Below are 17,866 nucleotides of genomic sequence, written 5' to 3'. Positions count from 1 at the left end.
TTTCATGTTCTTTTGCTTTTTACAAACAATCCTGATAATTTCTGATATCCTGACTAAGATTTACAAGATAACCATAGCTTGCTTCAAGCCGACAATCTCCGTGGGATCGACCCTTGCTCACGCAAGGTATTACTTGGACGACCCAGTGCACTTGCTGGTTAGTTGTGCGGAGTTTCAAAAGTGTGATTGCAATTTCGTGCACCAGAGGGATTCACCTTCCTTCTGTCTGAAGGTTTGAACTTCCACTCTAAGCTTGCTCATCTTTTGAGGTGAAAAGAATTTGGCCAAGAAAGCATTGACCAACTTTTCCCAAGAGTTCAGGCTTTCCCTAGGTTGTGAGTCCAACCATATCCTAGCTCTGTCTCTTACAGCAAAGGGGAAAAGCATAAGTCTGTAGACCTCGGGATCAACCCCATTGGTCTTAACAGTGTCACAGATTTGCAAGAATTCAGCTAAGAACTGATGAGGATCTTCCAATGGAAGTCAATGAAACTTGTAATTATGCTGCATTAGAGAAACTAATTGAGGCTTAAGCTCAAAGTTGTTTGCTCCAATTGCAGGAATTGAGATGCTTCTTCCATAGAAGTTGGAAGTTGGTGCAGTAAAGTCACCAAGCATCTTCCTTGCATCTCCACCATTGTTCTCAGGTTCGGCTGCCATTTCTGCCTCTTTTTTGAAATTTGCTGTAAGGTCCTCTCCGGAGTGTTGTGCTTTAGCTTCTCTTAGCTTCCTCTTTAGAGTCCTTTCAGGTTCAAGATCAGCTTCAACAAGAATGTCTTTATCCCTATTTCTGCTCATATGAAAAAGAAGAGAACAAAGAGAGTAGTGAAATCCTCTATGTCACAGTATAGTAATTCCTTTATGTGTCAAAGGAAAAGAAGAATAGAAGAATGGGGTAGAGAGAGAATAAGAAGAATTCGAACACAGGGAGAGGGGGAGGGTTCGAATTATTAGATGAGTGAAAGAGAAATGTTAGTAAATAAATAAAATAAATAGAAAGAGATGAGAGAGAGTATTCAAATTTTAAGAAGAGGGAAAAGAAAAATATTTTTATTTTTATTTAATTAATTAAGTTAGTTTTGAAAATTTGAAAAAAAAAAGAAATACAAAAAAATTAAAAACTAAAACAATTAGCTAATTAAAAAGATTTTTGAAAAAGTGGTTAGTGATTTTCGAAAATTAGAAGTGGAAAAGTAGTTAGGTGGTTTTGAAAAAGATAAGAAATAGTAAACTTTTTAAAATTAAAACAAACAAGTCAAGTAGTTAGTTGAAAAATATTTGAAAATAAATTTTGAAAAGATAAGAAGTTAGAAAAAGATTTTGAAATTAAAATTTTAAAAAGATATGATTGAAATTTATTTTGAGAAAGAATTGAAAAAGAAATTAAAAAGATTTTATTTTTAAAATTAAAGTTGATGACTTGACTAACAAGAAACTAAAAGATATGATTCTAGAATTCAAAGATTAAACCTTTCTTAACAAGAAAGTAACAAACTTGAAATTTTTGAATCAAAATATTAATTGTTAGCAAGGATTTTCAAAAATATGATAAAAGTAAGAAAAAGATTTTGAAAAATTAGTTTTAAAATTTTCGAAAATATTAAAAGAAAAACGAAAAAAGATTTTGAAAAATTTTAAGAAAGAAATTTGAAAATCATAAAAAAAGATGAAAAAGAATTAATTTTGAAAACAATTTGAAAAGATAAAGTTTTTAATTTGAAATTTTGACTTGACTAATAAGAAACAACTAAATTTTAAAAATTTTTGACCAAGTCAACTCAAAATTTCGAAAATTATGAGAAGAATAAGGAAAAGATATTTTTTTACTTTTGAATTTTTAATGAGGAGAGAGAAAAACAACAAAATGAAACAAAACATAAAAAGTTAAGATCAAAACAAATAACGCATGCAAGAACACTTTGAATGTCAAGATGAATACCAAGAACACTTTGCATGATGAACATCAAGAACATATTTTTGAAAATTTTTAAGAAAAGAAAGACATGCAAGACACCAAACTTAAGAACTTTTGTACTAGGGACACTAACAATTCGAAAATGCACCAGAAAAACAAGAAAAGACACAAAACAAGAAAAATTAAAGATCAAACAAGGAAAATCATCAAGAACAACTTGAAGATCATGAAGAACATAATGCATGAGTTTTCAAAAATTATAAGAAAATTAAATTAAAAAAAATGCAGTTGACACCAAACTTAAAATTTGACACAAGACTCAAACAAGAAACATCGAATTTTTTTTGTTTTTATGATTTTATTAAAAAATTTAAAAAAAATATTTTTGAAAAGAAAATAAAGGTTGAAACAAGAAAGAAGGTTACCTAATTTAAGCAACAAGATGAACCGTCAGTTGTCCAAACTCGAACAATCTCCGGCAGCGGCGCCAAAAACTTGGTGCACGGAATTGTGATCACCCTTTTCACAACTCCGGTATAACTAACCAGCAAGTGCACTGGGTCGTCCAAGTAATAAAACCTTACGCGAGTAAGGGTCGATCCCACAGAGATTGCCGACTTGAAGCAAGCTATGGTCATCCTGTAAATCTTAGTCAGGCGGATTCAATTGGTTATGAGTTTTGATAATTGAAAGATAAATAAAACGTAAATTAAAATAAAGGTACTTATTTAATTCATTGGTGGGAATTTCAGATAAGCGTTTGGAGATGCTTTGTTGCTTCTGAACCTCTGCTTTCCTATTGTCTTCATCCAATCATGCATGCTCCGTTCCATGGCAAGCTGTATGTTGGTGGATCACCGTTGTCAATGGCTACCATCCGTCCTCTCAGTGAAAATGGTCTAGCTACGGTTTCTGTACGGCTAATCAACTGTCAGATTTCTCGTCTCGGATGAAAAATACCAGGCACAGCTACCGCACGGCTAATCATCTGTCGGTTCTCACTTGTGTCGGAATAGGATCTCTCTATCCTTTTGCACACTGTCACTGCGCCCAACATTCGTGAGTTTGAAGCTCGTTACAGTCATCCCGTCCCAGATCCTACTCAGAATACCACAGACAAGGTTTAGACTTTCCGGATCTCATGAATGCTGCCAATTGGTTCTAGCCTATACCACAAAGGTTCTAATCTCACGGATTCGAATGCTCTGTTGTCAGGAGAGGAAATTCAAATCCGTGGATCAGATACCCAAGAGACTATACTCTGGCTATCGTCCAATGGCTATGTTGAACATCATGTAGACCGCTTGTGGTTGTCAGGCACGCGGATCTTGGCTAAGCGAGTAATGAAGATAGTGGGTGATTGTCACGGGTCAACCCTTTATTCTGACTTAACTAAATTAAGTACGAGAGTATATCTTGGAGAATAAGTAAGCATGAATTGAAAGAGAAACAAATGTACTTGCATTACTTCATGAAGAACAGCAGAGCTCCGCACTTTAATCTATAAGGTGTAGAAACTCCACCGTTGAAAAATACATAAGAGAAAAAGGTCTAGGCATCGCCGAATGGCCAGCGTCCCCAAATGTAAAAAATGGCATAAAAGTTGATCCAAAGATTCGAATATAATAGGAAAGAGTTCTATTTATACTAAACTAGTTACTAGGGATTACAGAAAATAAGTAACTAAGTGCAGATAGTGAAGAAATCCACTTTCGGGACCCACTTGGTGTGTGCTTGGACTGAGCATTGAGCTTTACACGTGCATAGGCCTTTTTTTGAGTTAAACTCCAGCTTGGATGCCAGTTTGGGCGTTTAACTCCCGTTCTGGTGCCAGTTCCGGCGTTTTACGCTAGAAAAGAGTCTCTGGTGGGCATTTTAACGCCAGTTTGGACCATTAAATCTCGAGCAAAGTATGGACTATTATACATTGCTGGAAAAAACGCGCCAATTGGACTTCTGTAGCTCCAGAAAAACGCATTTGAGTGTAGGGAGGTCAGAATCCAACAGCATTTGCAGTCCTTTCTCAGCCTCTGAATCAGATTTTGCTCAGGTCCCTCAACTTCAATCAGAAAATACCTGAAATTATAGAAAAATACACAAACTCATAGTAAAGTCCAGAAATGTGATTTTTGCATAAAAACTAATAAAAATATAATAAAAAGTAACTAAAACATACTAAAAACTATGTAAAAACAATGCCAAAAAACATATAAATTATCCGCTCATCACTAACCCTAATTAACCAATCACAACTTGTGCCATACTGTGTGCATTTGTCATAGAATGTTTGGGGTTCCGATTCATACACCCAATCGTCACGTCTCTGCGGATAGCATAATCTTTGACTGTCGCAATCACAGCTTTCGGAGAACTAAATTCTATCCCCACGATAAATACATCATCTGCCACAAATAAAAGACTCTGCTACAACAACATCATGACATAAACTTAGACAAGTACATATACAAGTATACATAAAAGACATAAAATTTAATTAAACGAATTATACATATATAATAATGTATTAATATAATAATACATTAATATATCCACGTAAATATATAATTTATATGTTAACAAAAGAATATAAATTATATATTTTGATAAACGTATAAAATTATATAAATATGTCATATATGGTTATCTAATAATATTAACATATTATCTAAATTTATTAAAATATATAATATAAACACATAAATAAATATATAAATATTTATAATATAAATAATATAAATATATAAAATATAAATAATATACACATATAATTTTTAAATACAATTTAGCTTTAATATATATACTATAAATACTATAAATACATACATTTTAAATACATTTTAAATATATAACATATACAATATAAATATATACGTTTTAAATATATAAATATATAATATATTATCTATAAAACCCGGTTAATTAACGGCTAATTAACCCATAAATGAGAATTTATTCTAGAAAGCCTAAAATGTGATTTTTATGGCTAAATGTGATAGAGGAGATTGAGACGAGAATTTTGGTACCAATTTTATAGAATTCGGACCAAGATTGGACCGAACGGGCCAAACCGGGCCAACCGGACCCAAAGTGGGCCCTTGGCCCAACATAACTTGACAAAAACCCTAGTTTTCAGCACTCTCTCTCCTCATTTGTTACACACACAAGCTGAAATTAGAGAGAAAGGGAGGAAGAACATTCTCTCAACTTCTCTCTCTCACTTGATCTTCAAACCACCATAACTTTTGATCTAGAGCTCCGATTGCCGCCCCGTTTGCGGCCACGCGTTCACCGCGGAGAGCTCTACGAAACCCATACAACCAATCTTGAGGTAAGCCACGTGTTGCTGTTCGAAATCTCAGCCCTTATTTTCGAGTTTCTTGGGTAAAATGTTGAGATTTTGGGTTCTTTGATGTTATAGGACCCAACTCTCTTGAAGGAGAAGGTTAATCTTGTCTCCTTAGACCTTGGGTGTGGTAAGATTCTCAACCCTAGTGTATTTTGTTGTTTTATGATGTTTGGGTTTTGAGATGTTGTGTATGGGTATGATGATTGTGGCTTAGGTTGTGTATATGTGAATATTGGAGCTTGATTGGTGACTTTGAAAAGCTTGGAAAGGGTTTGGTGGTGAAAAATCTGTTCTTGGAGGTGTTGAGGCCTTGAGAGCTTGTGGTTAAGTGGTTTGGAAGTGCTCCGGTGGAGCTTGGGAAATTCGGCTAAGGTATGGTTTCGGTTTCCCGTATCTAATATGTAATGTGGTAGGAAATACTTAGGCTAGAGGCCCTAAGATAGGCATTGAATGGTTGATGTTGTTGAATGATTGAGATATATGATGTGGTCATATATGTGATGATGATTATTGATGCCTTGGTGGTATGATGTATGAGAAATATGCATGTTGTGATATATGCTTGATGATTGGTTATGGTTGAATTGTGGGTTGAACCATGTTGATGGTGAGTATGATGTTGATTATGTACAATGATGATTTATTGGAATTGATGTTGTTGAGAATTGGCATGAGGAATAGTATATGATATGTCAATGTGTTTGAGTTTGAGCCACTTGGGTGAAGTGGGGTAAAATAATGAGATAGTGATTTTGGTAAATTGTGGTAATGTGTCAATGTGTGAGTTGAGGAGGCTTGATGTTGAATTTGATACATTTTGATTGATTTCAAAGAAAAGGGATGAAAATGGCATGTTTTGATTGATTTTGAAAAGAGTTGAAAATGGCTTGTTTTGAAAAAGGCATATTGTGGTTTTGTATGAAAATATGGTTTTTGGGCATACTTTGATGGGACATAACTTGGACTACGGATCTCTGTTTTGTACCAAATCTGTTTAGAAATGAAATTGGATCCGGGATGTCCATGCCGTTCGAAGAACGGGTGAAAAACGATTTAAAATGAGGAAGTTATGCCCGTTGGAAGATTGGGGTTTAAACCTGTGAATTCTGCAGCTTTTAACTTAGAAAATTTTTAGCAGAATGACCCCTTGCGCGTGGGCGCACCTGGCGCGTACGCGCCGATCTTCCAGAAAGCGCCATCCACGCGTACGCGTGATGTGCGCGGGCGCACCGATTGTGCTGCACCCAATGCCCAGCCATTTTCCAGAGAGTTATGCCAGAACTGTGCCGGTGTTGTGCCTGGGGCACGAGAACACCCGCGCGTACGCGTGGTTGACGCGTGCGCGTCGATGGGCAAGTTTGGAATCCACGCGTTAGCGTGCATGACGCTTACGCGTCGATGAGTTTTTGAGGCCATCCACGCGTGCGCGTGGAGTGCGCGTACGCGTGGCCCTGTTTTCATCCCAAAGTTGATTTTTGAGTTTTAAAAGCCAAATCTCATACTTCTAAGCCTCCGATCTCACCATTTATGTCTTAAATCGTTATGACATGCCTAGCTATTAGAAAGGGGCTAGCGAATGAGGTAACTTGCGAGTGAAGCAAGGGAAAAATGTATGATCAATGAGGATCAAGATGATTATGTGAGATGCGGAGGATGGTGGTGGAAGTGCTTGTTATGCCATGGGCCGAAAGGCTGTAATTGTTAATGAAATGGCTGGTTATGGATTTAACCGTGAGCCGGAATAGCTGTGTATGCTATAAATATTGGCTGGTTATGGATTTAACCGTGAGCCGGAATAGCTGTGTATGCTATGAATATTGGCTGGTTATGGATTTAACCGTGAGCCGGAATGGCTGATATGGATGTTGATCCATGGATGAGAATTGATGCATGTTTATGCTGAATTATTGATAATTGTGATTTTGCACTTCCACTATCAGAGATACGAGTTTCCCTGGGTAGTAGTAGTGGCTAGCCACCACGTGCTCCAGGTGGAGGCTCGAGACTCTGTTGACCCTATGTCGTAAGTGTGGCCGGGCACTGTGAAAGACCCGGATGAGCTCGATCCCCCATAAATATTCACCAGTGAGGGTGATGGATATGGATCATGTTTATGATCAAGTTTATAACGAGTATAACTCGAGTTTGGGGATGCGTGACAGAGGGACAGTCCAATGGTTAGCGACCAGGACTTGTCGGGTTGGCTATATAACCGACAAGATGATATCATCGGCCACTAGGGACAGGCATTCATCATATGCATATTATGTGAATTGTTTGAGATTGCCTATTTGACTGCATATTACTTGCTAATTGCCTAAATGTCTTAACTGCTCCTATTTGTATATTCTTTGTCTGATATAACTGTGTTTGCTATAATATACTCCTGCTGGTGGTTGGGAGGTTTGAAGGAATTGGAAAGGGAAGTATTAGTTAGACTGAAGAATCTTTAGTCAGATGCCCTCATATGGTTTAACTTGTTTATAAGCTTTGATATTATCTGGAGGAAGTTCTAGGATTGCCTTTGGCTTTCCTCTATTATTATGTATTATATATGTGGAAGCTGTTACCATGCTGGGGACCTCTGGTTCTCACCCATGCGGATTTTGTGGTTTTCAGATGCAGGACGTGAGGTTTCCCGCTGAGGCATGCTGGAGACTTCTAGATTTGCGAAGATTCCTTGTTCTTGGGGCTATGTTTTGGTTTATATGTTCGCTTAGATACTTTTATCTCCATTAAATAATACAAACTGTGATGACTCCTCTTATGGGAGATTTTGGAGAATAGGTTTTATGTATTTGTGTCCCTTTGGGTTTCCTTTGGGGTTTTCATTATTTTATCATATGTATATATTGCTATGCTCGGACCGGTTATCTTCGCAGCCGGATCTTGAGTCTTGATATTCCTGTTTTTGACACTCCTTTGTATATATATAATCTCACGTTGGGTTATCCCTGTTCGTTACGTTAACGATCGGATTGTTGCGCTTTTGAGTTGCGGTTTTTGTTTACCCCTTTTTCTACAAAGGCTCCTAGTTATAATCAATTATTCATACTACTATACGTACTAATTTTATTTTAGAGGTCGTAATACCTTGCCATCTCTGAATTATGACTTAAGCATAAGGCTCTGTATGGTAGGGTGTTAAATTATGGTATCAGAGCAGTTCGTTCCTGTAGAGCCTGAGGGATGGACTGACTATGCTTCTGTGCATTCTCTGTGTGTGTGTTATGTGCTATTAGTATATCTACTTGATATAATTGGCATAAACGTTCATGAGCATGCATTTGGGACTTTGAAGTACTAGACTTCCGATATTGAGACTGATCAACTTAATATCGATTGTTTGGTATGTATAGGAACCAGATGGCGCCTCGTGGACGCGGTAGAGGTAGTGCGAAAGGTCGTACGAATGCTCGTGCACCGGAGAATAACCCTAATAACCCGGTGAACTTTATGGCTGCGTTGGAGAACATGGCTGCTGCTATGCAGGCCACTGCTGAGGCTCTTGGTCAACAGATGAACAACCATGGTAATGATGGAGGTGGAGTTCAGGGCCCGATGACTCTAGCAAACTTTTTGAAGGTTAATCCGCCTAAGTTCAAGGGAACTACTAGCCCGACTGAGGCTGATACATGGTTTCAGGCTATAGAGCGAGCGCTGCAAGCACAAGTGGTACCTGAAGGGCAGCGTGTCGAGTTTGCTACCTATATGCTCACAGGTGAAGCGTCGCATTGGTGGCAAGGCATCCGACGTCTTCTGCAGCAGGGTGATGACTATATCACTTGGAATGTCTTCCAAGAAGAGTTCTATAAGAAGTATTTTCCGACTTCTGCTAGGACGGCTAAGGAACTTGAATTGTTACAGCTGAAGCAGGGTACTATGTCCATATCAGAGTATACTGACAAGTTTGAGGAGCTGTTCAGGTTCTCTCGTATGTGCCAAGGGACTCCGGTGGAATATGAGGAATGGAAGTGTGTTAAGTATGAAGGAGGACTCCGGAGTGATATCTTCAGTTCAGTGGGACCAATGGAGATTAGGACTTTCTCCGAGTTGGTGAACAAGTGTAGGGTTGCTGAAGAGTGTGTGAAAAGGGCAACCGCTGAGAAAGGAAGTCACAAAGGATCATTCCCACAGAACCGAGGGAAGAGCTTTGCACCTAGAGGTCCGTCCTTCAAGAGGGGGAGCTCATTTAGGAGGCCCAACAACAACAACTCCCAAGGAAAGAAGTTTGGGAAGCAGCCTCAGAATGATCAAGCTTGCACTAGGTGTGGAAGTCACCATCCGGGAGCACCATGCAAGGCCGGATGGGGTTTGTGCTACAATTGTGGAAAGGCGGGGCATAAAGCCGCAAGTTGTCCGGAGAGGCAGAAACAAGGTGCTGGGAAGGCACAACAGACTGGTCGGGTGTTCACCACTTCAGCTATAGGTGCTGAGGGATCTGAGACACTCATTCGAGGTAACTGTGAATTAGCTGGTCAAACTTTAAATGCTTTATTTGATTCGGGAGCATCACATTCATTCATTGCATTTGAGAAAGCCCATGAGTTAGGCTTGAAGAGTGTAACCTTAGGTTATGATCTAAGAGTGTACAATGCTACCCATGAAGCCACGGTAACTAGGCTAGGATGCCCGGAAGTTTCCTTTAGGTTCAAGCAGCGTGATTTTGTTCATAATTTAATCTGCTTACCGATGATCGGTCTTGATCTTATCTTGGGATTGGACTGGTTATCTAAGAACCATGTTCTGCTTGATTGTTCTACAAAGTCGGTGTACTTTATGCCGGAAGATACAGAAGGGCCGGTCGTGGTGAATAATTATTACTTGAATTCGATGATGGTGAACTGTTCTGGAATCGAATGTCAGGGTATCATGTTGTTAACCGCGGGCGTCTCGGGTGATGATCAAAGGTTGGAGCAGATTCCGGTTGTGTGTGATTTTCCGGAAGTGTTTCCCGATGATATTGATGAGTTTTCACCTAACCGAGAGGTTGAGTTTGCTATTGAGTTGGTGCCCGGGGCGGGACCAATCTCAAGTGCTCCTTATAGGATGTCACCGTTAGAGATGAACGAGCTAAAGTCTCAGTTAGAGGATTTGTTGGGAAAGAATTTCATACGACCAAGTGTCTCTCCGTGGGGTGCTCCAGTGTTACTGGTGAAGAAGAAGGATGGGAGTATGCGGCTCTGTGTGGATTACAGGCAGTTGAACAAGGTTACAATAAAGAATAAGTACTCATTGCCGAGAATTGATGATCTCATGGATCAGTTACAAGGAGCTGGAGTTTTCTCTAAGATTGATTTGCGATTCGATTATCACCAGATAAGGGTGAGGGGTGAGGATATCCCTAAGACCGCTTTCAGAACTCGTTATGGTCATTACGAGTACACTGTGATGTCCTTTGGGTTGACGAACGCTCATGCGGTATTCATGGATTACATGAATAGAGTCTTCCGTCTGTTTCTGGATAAATTCGTTGTTGTCTTCATTGATGACATACTGATTTATTCCAAGACTGAAGAAGAGCATGCGGAACACTTGAGGACCGTGTTGCAGATTCTAAAGGAGAATAAACTTTATGCAAAACTGTCTAAGTGCGAGTTTTGGAAGAGTGAGGTGAAATTTTTGGGCCATGTGGTGAGTAAGAAGGGAATAGCAGTAGATCCAACTAAGGTGGAGGCGGTGATGGATTGGAAACAACCAACCACCGTAACAGAGATAAGGAGTTTTTTGGGTTTAGCTGGCTATTACCGAAGGTTTATCAAGGGCTTTTCACAGATAGCTTTGCCAATGACAAAGTTGACCCGCAAAGACACTCCATTTATTTGGACTCCTGAGTGCGAGGAGAGCTTTCAGGCATTGAAGAAAAAGTTGACTACTGCACCTGTGTTAGTGTTACCCGAGCCGAACGAGCCTTTTGAGGTGTACTGTGATGCCTCATTAAAGGGTTTAGGGTGCGTGCTGATGCAGCATCGTAATGTGGTGGCGTATGCCTCACGACAGTTGAGACCTCATGAAGTTAGTTACCCTACGCACGATTTGGAACTCGCTGCGGTTGTGTTTGCCTTGAAGGTGTGGAGGCATTATCTCTATGGGGTTAAATTCCAAGTTTTCTCTGATCATAAGAGTTTGAAGTACCTCTTTGATCAGAAAGAGCTTAATATGAGGCAGAGAAGGTGGATGGAATTGTTGAAGGATTACGACTTTGAGTTGCATTACCATCCGGGAAAGGCAAATGTAGTGGCGGATGCATTAAGTCGGAAGTCGTTATGCGCAGCTTGGATGATGCTCCAAGAGGAGAAGTTGCTCAAGGGATTCGAGAGTCTGAAAATTGGTACTCGAGAAGTATCCGAAACTTTGTGTTTGAGCCGACTAGAAATCTCAAGTGACTTTAAGTCCGAACTCCTAAAGGCTCATCAAGATGATGAAGCGTTATGGAAAGTGTTACCGGCCATTGAGCAAGGAAAACAGTGGAGAGTGTCAGAAGAAAAAGATGGGTTATGTAGATTCAAGGGTAGGATCATTGTGCCGGATGTTGGCACTTTGAGGCAGGATATTTTAAAGGAGGCACACAAAAGCGGATTCTCCATTCACCCGGGAAGTACTAAGATGTACCATGATTTAAAGGTGATGTTTTGGTGGCCGGGTATGAAGAATGATGTGGCGGAATATGTTTCAAAGTGCTTAACTTGTCAAAAGGTAAAGATTGAACATCAAAAGCCCGCCGGGATGTTGCAACCTTTAGAAATTCCACAATGGAAGTGGGAAAGTATTGCAATGGACTTTGTGTCAGGATTGCCAAGGACTAGGGCTGGTTTTGATGCTGTTTGGGTGATTGTGGACCGGCTGACGAAGTCAGCTCACTTTTTGCCCATTCGTATGACTTACACCCTTGAGGAGCTAGCACGGTTATACATAAAGGAGATTGTGAGACTTCATGGTGTACCTGCTACTATAATCTCTGATAGAGATCCTCGTTTCACTTCAAGGTTTTGGGGTGCATTCCAGAAGGCTTTTGGAACCCGATTAAGCTTGAGCACGGCTTACCATCCTCAAACAGATGGTCAATCTGAGAGGACGATCCAAACACTAGATGATATGTTGAGAGCTTGTGTTTTGGACCAACCGGCGAGTTGGGATCGGTATATGCCATTAATGGAGTTTGCATACAATAATAGTTATCATGCGATCATCGGAATGGCTCCGTATGAGGCCTTGTATGGGAGAAAATGTCAATCTCCGCTATGTTGGTATGAAGCTGGAGAGAAAAGCTTGTTGGGGCCGGAAATGATAGCTGAGACCACCGAACAAGTCAAGAAAATCCGAGATAGGATGCTCACGGCGCAGAGTCGTCAAAAGAGTTACGCCGATCAGAGGCGAAAGCCCTTAGAATTTGAGGAAGGAGACCATGTTTTCCTTAAGGTTACTCCGACCACGGGAGTAGGTAGGGCGATTAAAGCAAAGAAGTTGAATCCTCGATACATTGGTCCATTTCAAATCCTGGAGAGGATTGGACCGGTGGCGTATCGGATGGCTCTACCACCTCATCTTTCGAACCTGCACAACGTGTTTCACGTGTCGCAGCTTCGGAAGTACACTCCTAATGCTAGCCATGTGTTGGAACCCGAATCGGTTCAGTTAAGGGAAGATTTGACGCTTCCAGTGGCTCCAGTCAGAATTGATGATACTAGTATTAAACGGTTGCGTGGAAAAGATGTTTCACTAGTCAAAGTGGCATGGAGTCGAGGCGGTGTTGAGGAACACACTTGGGAACTTGAGTCGGAGATGCGAACGGATTATCCGCATTTATTCTCAGGTAATTGCATTTGAATTTTGTGGGCAAAATTCCCAATTAGGTGGGTAGAATGTAAAACCCGGTTAATTAACGGCTAATTAACCCATAAATGAGAATTTATTCTAGAAAGCCTAAAATGTGATTTTTATGGCTAAATGTGATAGAGGAGATTGAGACGAGAATTTTGGTACCAATTTTATAGAATTCGGACCAAGATTGGACCGAACAGGCCAAACCGGGCCAACCGGACCCAAAGTGGGCCCTTGGCCCAACATAACTTGACAAAAACCCTAGTTTTCAGCACTCTCTCTCCTCATTTGTTACACACACAAGCTGAAATTAGAGAGAAAGGGAGGAAGAACATTCTCTCAACTTCTCTCTCTCACTTGATCTTCAAACCACCATAACTTTTGATCTAGAGCTCCGATTGCCGCCCCGTTTACGGCCACGCGTTCACCGCGGAGAGCTCTACGAAACCCATACAACCAATCTTGAGGTAAGCCACGTGTTGCTGTTCGAAATCTCAGCCCTTATTTTCGAGTTTCTTGGGTAAAATGTTGAGATTTTGGGTTCTTTGATGTTATAGGACCCAACTCTCTTGAAGGAGAAGGTTAATCTTGTCTCCTTGGACCTTGGGTGTGGTAAGATTCTCAACCCTAGTGTATTTTGTTGTTTTATGATGTTTGGGTTTTGAGATGTTGTGTATGGGTATGATGATTGTGGCTTAGGTTGTGTATATGTGAATATTGGAGCTTGATTGGTGACTTTGAAAAGCTTGGAAAGGGTTTGGTGGTGAAAAATCTGTTCTTGGAGGTGTTGAGGCCTTGAGAGCTTGTGGTTAAGTGGTTTGGAAGTGCTCCGGTGGAGCTTGGGAAATTCGGCTAAGGTATGGTTTCGGTTTCCCGTATCTAATATGTAATGTGGTAGGAAATACTTAGGCTAGAGGCCCTAAGATAGGCATTGAATGGTTGATGTTGTTGAATGATTGAGATATATGATGTGGTCATATATGTGATGATGATTATTGATGCCTTGGTGGTATGATGTATGAGAAATATGCATGTTGTGATATATGCTTGATGATTGGTTATGGTTGAATTGTGGGTTGAACCATGTTGATGGTGAGTATGATGTTGATTATGTACAATGATGATTTATTGGAATTGATGTTGTTGAGAATTGGCATGAGGAATAGTATATGATATGTCAATGTGTTTGAGTTTGAGCCACTTGGGTGAAGTGGGGTAAAATGATGAGATAGTGATTTTGGTAAATTGTGGTAATGTGTCAATGTGTGAGTTGAGGAGGCTTGATGTTGAATTTGATACATTTTGATTGATTTCAAAGAAAAGGGATGAAAATGGCATGTTTTGATTGATTTTGAAAAGAGTTGAAAATGGCTTGTTTTGAAAAAGGCATATTGTGGTTTTGTATGAAAATATGGTTTTTGGGCATACTTTGATGGGACATAACTTGGACTACGGATCTCTGTTTTGTACCAAATCTGTTTAGAAATGAAATTGGATCCGGGATGTCCATGCCGTTCGAAGAACGGGTGAAAAACGATTTAAAATGAGGAAGTTATGCCCGTTGGAAGATTGGGGTTTAAACCTGTGAATTCTGCAGCTTTTAACTTAGAAAATTTTTAGCAGAATGACCCCTTGCGCGTGGGCGCACCTGGCGCGTACGCGCCGATCTTCCAGAAAGCGCCAAACAGCTGCGGGTCAGCATATGGAATCCACTCAACCTGTTCACAGAACACAGAAGCACGACGAAATTCAGATTATCATATGCAATAGGTATAACAGTTAACTAAACTTTGATTTCTTAAAATTAAACATTAATAACTTACATTCAGCATCCCAATCCCGTTTAGCGTACGCCTGTACTACCTCAGCCTGTGCTCGCCTATGGCATTGTCCGGCCGGTACTGAACCCACCTACACAACCAACAACCATAATATTTTAGCCTTTATTATTAATAAACAACTTAATAATGAGTTGAATAACTTTGGTAAGTGTTTATAATACCTCTCGACCAGGGAAAAATGACGAGCATTAAACCCATCGGGTAGTACTAACGGAATACGGTGGTAGGCCTAATAAAGCATCAGGCTGACGCAACCTCCCAAGTTGCGCTGATCATGCTCCGTGGCCCGGCACATCTAGCGGTACAGCCATGCTAGCACAGCCGAACCCCACGACAACCGGCCACATGCATCAAGATCCTCCAACAGGGGAAGCCACCTGATATGCACCCGAGAGTCATATGCATCGGGGAAGAGGATACCGCCTATCAACTGCATGATGTATCCTCTCGTATACCTCATCAGCCACTCCTATGTGGCATCCTGCTCTAGCTCTCCACAAACTGTGTTATGGAACCAAGTGAGCTTGACAGTCCACTTCGTCTGTGACTGTCTGTCCTCTGGGCCAGGAATAACACCCAGTATCTGCTTATATAATTCCTCAATGGTCTGTCCTTGGTGGTGTTGCTCCCACCCACCTATGCATCCACTCACAGGATCACCATCAATCCTGAGTCCCAACTGATATGCCACATCCTGCAGGGTGATAGTCATCTCCCTGCACGGTATATGAAACGTATGGGACTCAGGCCTCCACTTCTCTATCAACGCCGAGGCAAGCGACCAATCATGCTCGAACTCGACCATGCATACGACGTACTCAAACCCGGCTCGTCTTAGATATGGCCTAATCTGCTCCGGCGGTCGTGTCATCAAGTTCTGTCTGGTGTGCAAGATCCGAGGCGCCTAACAAACGGTAAAAAAATTTTAATAAAAAACGTTACCGTGAATAAGTACAATAGCAAGTTGACTTTTTCTTCAATACAATAAAATTTAAAAAAAAAGGTTAAAAAACCATACCACTCAATCAAGCCTCCCAGCGATGTGCTCAACCTGATCCAATCTATACATCTCATGCTCATAACCCAATAACTGCTGCTCCATCGAAACACAATCTAGTAAAATAAAATCACATACTAGATTATTAAAAAATAAACTAAATGAAAATTGGCTTATAAACCTACTAATTTTAATCTTACCATATTTAACTGACGTCGTCATGTAAGTAATTAATTTATAACTAACTCAACCATAAATTTTATTGCTCACGTAATTACCTTCTAATTCACAACGCGATGTTATACATCTAACTAAATTATCTAATAATATACTTTCCTATATTCTTTAATATGTTGATAGACAGCCACTATACTAAAAAACGGTAATATCAAATAATATATCTAACATAACAACACTATAAAGTACGTCTAACTAACTAACATGTAAACAATAAATCTCTTATTCTAACTAACAAACGATCTATACCTAACAATTTTATCTAACATATAAACAGTAAACCAAGTTAACATAAAAAAATAGACTATTATTCAATGTTTTGAAAACCGGTTCGAATCGGCCGGTCGGACCGATCGAACCATGAACTGGATCCAAGAACGACTCGGACAATCAGCAAAACCGCAAAATCTAAAAACCGGAATTGAACCGGTGAACCGGCCGGTTATCGGTCGGTCGAACCGAACCGTGACCCGGCCGATTTTTGGCTGGCAACAAAACGCTGCCATTTTTCACCTCTGAAACCCTAAATGGCTAAATCAGTTACCAAATGTCCAAATCCCTAATTTCCTTCTCTGCTTCAGTGCTTCTCATTCATCGAGCTTCACTGAAGCTGCTTCAGAGGTGAAGTGAACTGAGAAGTGAAAACTGAGAACGCCTCACTCTCACACAGGTCGAGCCACCGCCGTCAAGCCACCGCAGCAGCCGTCGAGAACTGAGAACGCCTCACTTTCATTGTCGTCCCTTCCCTTTCTCCCACTCTCCCCATTGCATGTTCTGTTGAAGCCTTGAAGATGCCTTCGAGCTTCCAGAATTCTAGGTAATATTTTTTTTAGTTATGATTGTTTGATTCCAGATGAGTTTGATTGAGTATTTCTTTGAATCTTTGATTTTGTGAAGCTCTGTGACAGTCACATGATGAAAACCGAAACTATTAACTTTGAAACTCTGTCTCCCTATTTTATTTTTCTTTGAACTGTGTAGTGTGAAACTGTGAACTGATTCAACATTCAACTGATCGTGCTAAACTGAACTGTGAACTTTGGTTAATAATTGTTGTTTACTGATTAGTGATTACTGAAACTGAACTGCTTTTGCTTTGTTTACTGAACTGGATTTTGTTGTTTGTTCTTTAATTGTTAATAATTTTAGATGTTATTTGTTGTGAACTTGAGAGTTGATTAATTGTTTGGATGTTGTTTGTTGAGATTATTGGGTAGTGGGTTGCTGTGATATTGTTATTGGATTGTATTATTATTGCTCTGTTGTGTCTGTTCTGAAATTGATTAGTGATTTTCTGAATGTGAAATCAATCAAAGAAATTGATTTTGTGTTATCAAAATTATTGCTAAAATGGGTTTGTTACTCTGCTGCTGCTGTTTTTTAATTTATGAGTATACTGTTTTTGAATTTTTGTTGATAGATTTATTGATTTCAGAGTTTAGGGTGATTATTTGTTGCTGTGTTTTAATTTTAAACCAACTTGATGCTTTCAAAAAATTAACAAACAGCATATGTCCCATGTTATTGATTTAGAGCAAGGAAATCATGAAGATGATGTTGTTGTTTGAGGTCTTGGGAGTGCTATTGATGATGGTAGTGTATTTCTCTTATGCAGAAGACAGTGGTTCAAGCCACTCTCATTTCTAATATTTTTTACTTCATTCTTTAACTGCAAAATTTGGTTTCTGATATTTTTTAATGCTAAATTT

The sequence above is a fragment of the Arachis stenosperma genome, chromosome 3, assembly GCF_014773155.1.
Source record: "Arachis stenosperma cultivar V10309 chromosome 3, arast.V10309.gnm1.PFL2, whole genome shotgun sequence".
In the NCBI taxonomy this organism is placed as follows: domain Eukaryota; kingdom Viridiplantae; phylum Streptophyta; class Magnoliopsida; order Fabales; family Fabaceae; genus Arachis; species Arachis stenosperma.
Note: the sequence above shows the minus strand (reverse complement) of the source record.